Source organism: Durio zibethinus, chromosome 15 (genome assembly GCF_047325235.1).
Source record: "Durio zibethinus cultivar Kanyao isolate XHJ-2024 chromosome 15, ASM4732523v1, whole genome shotgun sequence".
Taxonomy (NCBI): domain Eukaryota; kingdom Viridiplantae; phylum Streptophyta; class Magnoliopsida; order Malvales; family Malvaceae; genus Durio; species Durio zibethinus.
In genome coordinates this window covers 24255465-24265614 of record NC_143176.1, presented here as the reverse complement: position 1 = coordinate 24265614, position 10150 = coordinate 24255465, and the positions used below count along the sequence as shown (strand labels likewise).

The following is a 10150-nucleotide window of genomic DNA, read 5'->3' as shown; positions in this document are numbered from 1 at the left end:
ATGTTGAACTCAAATTATGAATCTTTGAGTTCCCAGTACAAAATTTTTTCAATCACGATCTATAACTCCTTTGGACATGATTGTCAAGGAGCCATTTACTTTTCCAAAGTCATGGTGCCTCTGTTTAGAGGAGCAATTTACTTTTCCAAAGTCGTGGTGCCTTTGTTTAGAGGAGCAATTTACTTTTCAAAGTCGTGGTGCCTCTGTTTAGAAGAGCAATTCAAAAGTCATGGTGCCTCTGTTTCGAGGAGCAATTTATTTTCCAAAAGTCGTGGTGCCTCTGTTTAGAGGAGCAATTTACTTTCCAAAGTCGTTGAGCCTCTATTTAGAGGAGCTTTGATAAAAAAATAAAAAAAAACAAAAAAATTACCTCTATTTAAGGGAGCTTTGTTTATGTTTCTCAGAGTCGTTAGTCTCTGCTTAGAGGAGCTTTAATCAAATCTAAAAAAAAAAAAAGCAAGAAAATAAAAAAATTTGCCTCTATTTAGAGGAGCTTTGATCAAAATTTAAAAAAATGGGCAAAAAAAAATCCAGTTGAGTCTTGAATGGGTGTCTATGTCTTTGCACAATTTCTGTTTGACAAAAAAATATGCAAAGAGGGGCAGCTGTAGACACCCCATTTTGTCCGAGATCCTTTGTCAATTGAGACTAATCCTAGCTCAGTCACAGGGATTTTTATTCATTTTTGTTTTAGATTTTTTTATTTCATATTTATCAATTTTATTTTTATTTTTATGATTTATTTTCTTTTTTTTTCTTTTGATTATCTGATAAAAAAAAAAGGGCTGAAAGCTTGGTGATTGTGATGATTGTCATCTAGACGCTAATTTTTAGCATTGGATGACTAATTGGAATTGAATTGAACCTCTATCAGCATGGGTCTATATATCAACAATGAATATACAAGCTGGAAGGTAGGAGGAAAAATAGAAGAAGAGTCCGAATAAGAGAGAAAAAAAATGAGGGGGAAGGCCCCATCTCCACCAGCTCTTAAGGCCTCTCTTTGGTGGGCGATCTCCCCTTCCATGACCCAAGAAGTGCTTAAAGACCAAGACATCGCATTTGCCAATCATGACATGCCTATGACTGCTCTCTGAGCAAACGGCAGATGTGACATAGCTTGGAACCTTGGGTTGAGCTACTGAAATGGATAAGCTAGCTAGATAGCCCATGTATGACCATGTAAAGGTGAAATCATTGAAGCAGGATCTTAAGAGGGAAGAGGAATTCTGGAGATGTCAGTCTCAGGTTCAGCGACTTCAAGTTGGTGATAAAAAGACAAGTTCTTTCCCATGCTTTGTGTGTTCAGAGGTGAAGGCATAATCAAATTCAGGGATTGGTTTTTATGACAGTGGTATGTGGAAAGAGGATCATGAGGGTATTCGGGGTGTGATACATGACTCTTTTTCCACCATTTTCACTTTCTGCAGTCCGTAAAATATTACAGAAGCAGTGAGTGGTATATCTCGGGTATTACACCCACAATGAATGAAGCTCTCATGAGTGATGTCACAAAAGAGGAGATTCATGCTGCATCACTCAAAATTCACCCCAACAAGGTGTCTGGGCTTGACGATTTTTGAAGAAATAGCCTAAGTCAACCAGATGGAGTTACGATCTTGTAAGAAATTACCTCCCGTTCAAAATTATGGTAAAAATCTTGTGCAAAAGTTGTCTCAGTTTAAGAATAGATCATCCCCAAATCTTGAAAGTCCTGTCCAGGATCATGGTCTATCGCAAAATCAAAATCCTGGGGGCATCCTGTTAGATCGAGGTGCTGGAGGCACCCTCTCGAGCCATAACGAAGTTACCCAACGAAGGAGATCACAAATGCTTGTTGGTCAAACATTAGCGGCTAACCTTTATGGTCCTGAGTGCAGGATGTTAAGAAAAGCAAGGCTGTACAGTAAGGCTAGATCGTCTGTCAATGGCCAGCCTTGGCACCAAGTTCGGGTACATCATCTCGAAAATAATGAAGACTTTGGGGTCTGCCCAATATTTCTGATTTTCTCCCAGCCTTGGCACCAAGTTCAGGCATGTCATATCAGAAATAATAGAGAGCTTGGGTCTGCCCAATATTTTTGTTTTTTTCCAGCCATGGCACCGCAACGCCACGTCGATGAGGATGATGCTTCGATATCATGGAGGAAATGGAAGAAGCACTTCTTTATTTTGAGTAATTCTGACAAATCAGTAAATTTTAGATGTAGTGATGAACACAAAGTAGCTGGTATTTCAGCAACACTTCAAGCCATTATTTCTTTCGTGGAGAATGGGGAAACTAAACTGGTCCTTCAAGAAAAGGTTAAAAGTCTATATGAAGAGAACCAACTATGGAGAGACTTGGCACAAACAAATGAAGCCACGGCCAATTCCCTACGCACCAATTTAGAACAAGTCCTGGCTCATGTTGGCGAGGAACACCATGCGAGCGGGGAAGGCACCGCAGTCGCATTGGCAGATGATACAGAGTCTAGCTGCAACAGCAGTGACGAAGGGTGGCGCAAGGTGGTGCCACCACTACCTCATGGGAGTGGTGCTGCTCAGGATAAGATGGTGGTAGTTGAGAATAATAACAGGAAATGTAGAAAGTGTGGGGGAAATAGAGTGGCTCCTTACACATCTACAACCGAAGCAGATAATGGGAGTAGTGCACAGCCAGCTGCAAAGCTAGAGTCAATATCAGCGATGCCTGTTTACAAAGATAAAAGTCATGAGGAGCTGCAATGGGAGGATTATCAATTAGAGGATAAAGGTGGATCATAGGTAGCTGCTCAACCTTCTGGTGAGATTGGCTTTGCTGTGTCAACCGCGCCTACTAGTCCTTTTGACTCTTCTTCAACATTCAGTCAAACGTCTGCAAATCCATTTTCCAGCAGCACAAGTATCACTCCATTTAGCTTAAAACCGCCATCCTCTAATAGTACAGGCTGTACAACCTCGACTACTACATCAAATCCTTTTCAATCAACATCATCAAGCTTTTTTGGCCCAACTTCGTCAACAATTTCGGCATTTAGTTCATCTGCAACTCCTATATTTGGAACCGGTACATTTCTTTTTAGTTCATCTGTTACTCCTTCATTTTCAACTTTGCCATCCATTTTTGGTACTAGTGGAGCTCCGATAACAATTCCAGTATTTGCTACTGGTTTGAATTTCATTTTCATTTTTTTTTATTTTCATTTTTATTTCCTTTAAATAAAATTCAAAAAAAAAATATTTTTGAGGAAAATTTGAAAGTATCAATTTTCCTCAAAAATAAATTTTCAAAAAAAAAAGTTTTTTTTTTAGGAAAAGTTGAAAGTATCAATTTTCCTCGAAAATAAAAGTTTCCAAAAAATATTTTTGGGGAAAAGTTGAAAGTATCAATTGTCCTTAAAAATAAATTTTCAAAAAAATAAATTTTTGAGGAAAAGTTGAAAGTATCAATTTTTCTCGAAATTAAAGTTTCAAAAAATAAATTTTTGAGGAAAAGTTAAAAGTATCAATTTTTCTCGAAATTAGAAGTTTCGAAAAAATATTTTTGGGGAAAAGTTGAAAGTATCAATTTTCCTCAAAATTAAAGTTTCGAAAAATAAATTTTTGAGGAAAAGTTGAAAGTATCAATTTTCCCTGCACAAAAATAATCATTATTTTCTTCCTTTTTATCTTTTATGTTTTTAATGTTAAAAAAATTTCGATGACGGAGCCTCTGCAAGTGAAACAATAGTTTTCTTGCATACTCCTAAGGTGAGGGAATTTTCTCAATTTTCTGCTAAAAGTGTTAGAGTCAATTGAGAATAATTTTCAATAATTAATTACTTGATAAAATTTTAAAGTTCATTGGATAACACAAATCTAAGCTGGTACCATCTTTTGATGGGCGTTGTGAGGGTGCTATAACCTTCCTCACACGTAACCGAACTTTCGAACCCTGTTCTGGTTAGTAGACCTGAACCTATTCTTTTAGGGACCCTTAAACTTAGGTGTTCCCTAAAAGGACAGATTCTTTAGGTGGCCAATCACACCTAGATAAAAAAAGATTGGTGGCGACTCCCTTAAGTCAATGTCTAGTAATAAATCCCCGTATCTAAATGTTATGACACTTTTACTGCTCATAACCAATCTCTAGAAAATTGGTCAAGCGTTGCCTATGCTGTCCTAGGTAAACCTCTTCTTTCATTTGTTTATTTTCTTGGGCCATGTCTCTTACTTTAAAGTTGACTTCTCTTATCTGTTCTATTAGACTAGTGGCTTGAAATTCTTTCAACTGATATTCTTCCTTCTAATACTATGCTTTATGTTCAAATTGATCTCGTTTCTCTCTCAAAGCTTGAATGGCTTCACTTCGATAATGCATTTACTATTTTAAGTCATCTACGAGACCTTGTAGTACCTTCTTTTCTTCCACAGATTAACTAAGCTCTTATTCCTTAGATAATAAATTAGACTAAAGTTGTTTTGCATTTTTTCTGGATCTTTCAAGCTTTGTAGTCATTGTGGCAATGGACTTATACCAACTTTCAGAGATATTTTTTTATTCTCTTTCAAGCCTTCAAAATTTTGCTTCATTCTTATCAGTCTTGTCTTTCCACTCATTAATCTTATACCAAACCCTCTTCTTTTCAAGCTCCCATATTTCTTTTTCTTCTTCAAATTTACGCTTTATAATCTTCATATCCTTAAGAATCTTTTCACAATGGGTGTCTTCTTGGTGGCATGGTCTGTTTTCTTTAGGACCAACTTTGCTTGTGACCTGTTGACTTCTCCATATCAAATATTCAAATATGGCTTTATCTGTATATCCCCCACAATCTACGCTCTGAGTTTGCTTCCACTCTTTGATAATCTCTTTTATCTTTCCCAAAAATCCTGATTCCTCAAAAGAGAATTCCAATTTTTAAAGCCCATGAGTCATTAGGACAAATTGCTTAGACCCTAATTGTCAACAAACTAGTGCTGGAGCATAGCTTATACGTTCCAATGGTCCTAAAAGTGGAACCCATGGCTTGTCACCACACCTATATAACATGGCTTCTCGTGGCATCCATGAAGCTCTCCATATAACCTGAACACTAGTGAGATCTTGTGAAACCAATACCCACTCTTCCTTGGTCTTTGATTCTGGCCACTCAACATTATAGCATTCTTTAATTGGCCTATTTTTATTACTATAATTAGGATAAAATTTACCCATAGGATGTTGAAGATGACTTTTTGCCCAAATGTAGAGTAACTGTACACACCCTATAAAGCATCCTCCTCTTCTTCAGTAATGATTTAATGATCTAAAGGTTTCTTCCAGTATAGAAGAAACAAGATTGATTTTATTGTCCACCTACTCGACAAAGTCAATCACTGATACCTTAATGTGCCTCAGGACCTTTAGAAAAATGATCAAGCCATAAATTCCCAAAGCTATCATTCTCATGCCTCATTCATCATCTAAGTGTTTGATGATGTAATCACGTAAGATTTCCCACAGGATGCAATCATTTTTTCCTTTTGTTTGGATATACGAGTTCACATTTTGAGTGGGGAGCTCCATCATACAGGCGAGTTTCTTTTGAGATCCAAGTTTTTGACCTCACCAATAGATTTTGTCTGGATTGGGAAGATGCAACTATAACAATGTAGTATACTCTTCGATCGTCGGGGTCATATCTATTTCATTGAATATGATACATCTGTATGCAGGATCCCAAAACTGAACTAAAGCTCTTATCAATTGATTTTTCATAGGCACCTCATGCAGTAAAGCAATATGACCATATTTTTCCTCAAAAGCCATCTTCCTAGAAGTTGTTACATAGCGCCAGATCTCGACCAACTCAAAAATGTCATTTTGTTGAAGTCCCAATTAGATTTCTTTAGGCAAAATTTCTTGTTCAGATTCTTTCAAACAATTTCCCATTCTACTTTGGGCTTCTAATGATAAAGTTATCACCACATTGGTCTCTTCACACGTGGTGAGCTTCGAAGCTAAGAACATCATGATGGTGTTTTTGAAGCAAGATTGAAAATCTTTTTACTGATATTAGCATATTGATAAGCACACCCTATATGCAAGTGTTTATGATGATGCATGATTGTGAAACAAAAGGAGATCAAAACAAAATAGGGTTAGTAATCACATTAAAATAAATATTCCTTCATGTGTCCTAATTTACGGTATAGTTAAAAATGGTATTGCCCTATCTAAGGTTGGTTTCTTAAGGTTCACTATATGCATGATTTGGTAATTAACATAGGCTAAAAAGGTTCCCAAATTGATCCTCACTGTCATCCACTCCGGACTAGTAAGGCCCCCAATCCTCACCCATAACGGGCTGTCAATGGAAAGGGTTCAACTTTAGTGGAAGTATTTCACTAGCCTAAGTAGAGGCATTATAACCTCATGGAAGCGTAGGTACTCTACTTCCTCCTAAAAAAAGATAGATTTGAGAGCCCGGTTATAGAGCTCATGCATGAATGCAAATGTACACATGTGTGAGGGAATGTAACAAATAAAATTAACAATATAATTAGTAATAGTATAAAATAATAACATATCAAAACCAAATGAAACCAAAAAAAAAAAAATTTTTAAATTCAGAGATAAGAAATTAAAATTAAATATAAAAAAGACCATAAAATCAAATTTTGGATGATGCATGTTTAATTTTTAGCTTGACTTTCATTTGTCCCCAGTGGAGTCGCCAAACTGTTATAATAATTTTTTGTCCAGGGGGACTCAATCACTAGACTTGGTGAAAATTTTTGAAACTGCCACTAATTTTTTTATAGGGTGTGATTGGCCACCCAAAATATCATCTTTTAGTAAAAAAATTTTAAAATTAATTAAAACTTACTAAAAGAAATTTAGGTCTATGAAATCAAGACTAAGTCTGGGAGTATGGTTACGAGTGAGGAAGGTATTAGTACCCTCACATTGCCGGTTCGAAGAACGGTACCATTTAAACATGCGTAATCCTATAATTTTGATAACAAGGTCTTTTTTATTTAAGTTTAATTTCCTAAATTTTATTTTAAAACATTTTTTTCTGTTTCAAAATTAACATTATTATTATTTCGTATTCTATAAATTCTCGAACGCTTTGGTGAAATTTATAAAAAATCACAATTTAGAAAATATTTCGAGAAAGTTGACCATTCACAAAATTCTCGAAACTTCGTCATAAGATATTTTAATTATTTATTTAAAAAAGATTTTAAGAACATCCCGACACTTTGGTGAGTTCTCAAAATTTTGAACAAATTTTAAGATTATCCCGACTCTTCAGTGAAATCTAAATATTGTGGTTATTTTAAAATTTTGTATTACTTATTCTTTAATTATTTTTTATAAGAAGAAATTTAGATTATCTTGACTCACCGGTGAAATTTAATATTAATCTTTGGTTTGTATTAAAGAAAATCAAACTCTTTTAATTTTGTATATTTTAATTTTCTATATTTTTAAATATACAAAATATCAATTATTATTATTTTCATTTTTTATTATTGTTTTACATTGTGTAAATCAATTTTTTATTTTAGTGAAAATAATTTTGGATTATCCCAACTCTATGGTGAAATTCGAAAAATTATTTTTACTTGCAATAATTAAAGAAAACTAAACTCTTTTAGCTTTCTCTAAAAATTACATTTAAAAGATTCATTTAAAGAATTTATTTTCTTATTTATCAATTTTTATTTTTTTTTTAGCAAAAATTATTTTTTAAAATGATCCCAACACTTTGGTGAAATTTAAATAATATTTTTGCTTGTAATAAAATTTATTTCCTTTAAGTAGTTATTATTATTACATTTTTTATTTATATTTTTTTAATTCTTTATTTTATTTCAGTTTCATTTTTAATTCTATTTATTTATTTATTTTTTAAAAAATTATTACCAGTAATAATATAAAATAACAATAATAATAAAAAAAACATCAAAATCAACATCAAAATTAAAAATCAAAATCAAAATGGAAAATAAAAAGAGAAAGAAAAGGAAAAACCTACGAAATGGGTCGAGTTGTTGTGCGAATCCTACGTGGGTCGAGTTCGGTCAAGACGTCCAAAACAACGTCGTTTTGAAGAGCCTACAAAATGCCTGTTTTTTTATTTTTTTCCTTATTTTCTCCTTTCCCCTTTCTCTCTCTACTCAGAGCTCCTCTCTCTAAAAAACCTAGCCCCTATGCTGGCCGTCATGGAGCCCAGTTTTCGATCCATTGCCATCATGCATCGATGGCCAAAAACTTCAACAGCGTCAAAAAATTCAAAGATCCCCAGATTTCATGGTCGAAAATTTCAACGGTCACTAAAAAATTCAAACTTTTTCAGATTTCGGTGCTGAAAAATTCAACGATCGCCAAAAAATTCAAACTTTTCCAATTTCTGGCAACCTAAAAATTTTTTTAAAAATTTCCCCAATGATCATCTCTACTTTCTAAACACCTTTTCAAGCCCAGATTTTTCAAAAAAAATCTACAACTTCCTGGATTGAGAATTTCATTCTCAAAATTTTTTTTTTGTGTTTGTTGTTGTTTTTTTTTTATTGTGTGTATTCCCTCTTATTGTTCTTTTTTTTTGTTTGTTCCTTGCAAAGATTAGCTCTATTTATAGAGCTTTTGAGATTCAAGATCCCAGATCTTTTGGGATCTTTTTATGGAAAATTTGGTTGTCTATCCATTGATTTTTGGTCACCAGATTTCATGCTGCCATGTTAGGCAGTGTCAGGAAGAAATTTAGACCACTCTGGCAACTTGATATCGACTACTAGAGTTGAAATCAAAGATTTTTTTTTACTTTTTTTTCCTTTTGTTTAAAAGATTAATAATAATAATAATAATAAACAAAATTATATAATAATAAAAAAATAACAAAATTATATAATAATAATAAAAAAAGAAGAACAAAATTGGTGCCTACAAGGACGATTAGGGGCATTCATATTTCATAGTCAGAGGTGAAATTCATGGATTTATTAAAGATGAACAATTGCAAAAGCATTTGCCAAGGATGTTTTCATTAATCAAGAATAAAAGTTGAGGGCTCAAAGACAATCAGATACCATCCTAATCTTGACCATTAATGATGCCAACCAGGGATCAATGGATGTTACTTTTAGGACTCCGTCAACACCTTATGAGAAATCAAAGTCTTTGGGTTTCAGGTGAGTATGGTCTCAAGGCTGAAACTTAAAAGAATTGATAGAAGGGCATAACCAAAAGTGGAGCTTACAGCTTAATTTGACTTAACACGAGAAAACTTACTAAGTTCAGACATAGTAAGGATTCATAGACTTAAAGCTCATTCTTGATTCTATGGGTGATGGTGCATGGCTAATCTTAGTTGGTGAAGTGATTTATCTAGTTAATTTCATTAATGAATGAGAGCTCAGCCTACGATGTCATAAAAAGTCCACTAAACCTTATCATTTAGAGGAAGGATAAGTCATAAAAAGGTTTTCATAGGTAAACCTACGAAAGGATCATTGTTGAAACCCACTTAACAAAGGACCCGCAAATGTTTTAACAAAACACCGAGAGGGTAAAGATGCTTCTGTGCCCTAAGCCTCATGCCTCTTCTGGCCTTAGACATGCATGACAGTCACTTCATTCTGGCTCCCGAGTAAGTGAAACAATTGGTATCATCACCCAGGGCTAAATAACAAACCCCCAACATAAATCCCACCAAGAAACCAGAATGAAAAAGAGTTTGTGTGCTATCACCATCCCATTTGTAATGCATGCACAGGTGGCACCATGACTCTTTTTGTCATGAAAAACCAAAATGAGTCTTGACAATGGATATCTTATCTCTCACATCGATGAAGAATGCAACGAAATGCGATACTTGGCATGAATTGCAAAATCCTATGAACCTTTAATTCTTTGAATGCAAGTTGCACCTTTAGCCATTATGCCAAAGGCATGCCTGCCTAGCTATCATGCATCATCACCCTTTCTAACGTCTTATCCATCGAGCTCTTAGTAAGAGGGTAAAAGATGGCCTCCAATGATCTCATCTATTATGGTTAGCCCAAAAATAAGTCCCTGGCAATCAAAGCCCTGTGATTATCAGTGCTAAAGCTCCTAGTGTGAATCATCTCCGGTGACATGCACTTATCCAACTGAACCCATTGGACCTTCCATATCACTCAGTCGATGCTCACATCA

At 34.6% G+C, this 10150-nt stretch overlaps 1 non-coding gene across 1 annotated transcript; it reads left to right on the top strand.

Moving 5' to 3' along the window:
- The first annotated feature begins 9766 nt into the window (after positions 1-9766).
- LOC149514840 (5.8S ribosomal RNA) lies at positions 9767-9922 on the top strand. Its single transcript, XR_016328417.1, has one exon. It is a non-coding gene; the product is annotated as a 5.8S ribosomal RNA (ribosomal RNA).
- Positions 9923-10150: the final 228 nt, after the last annotated feature.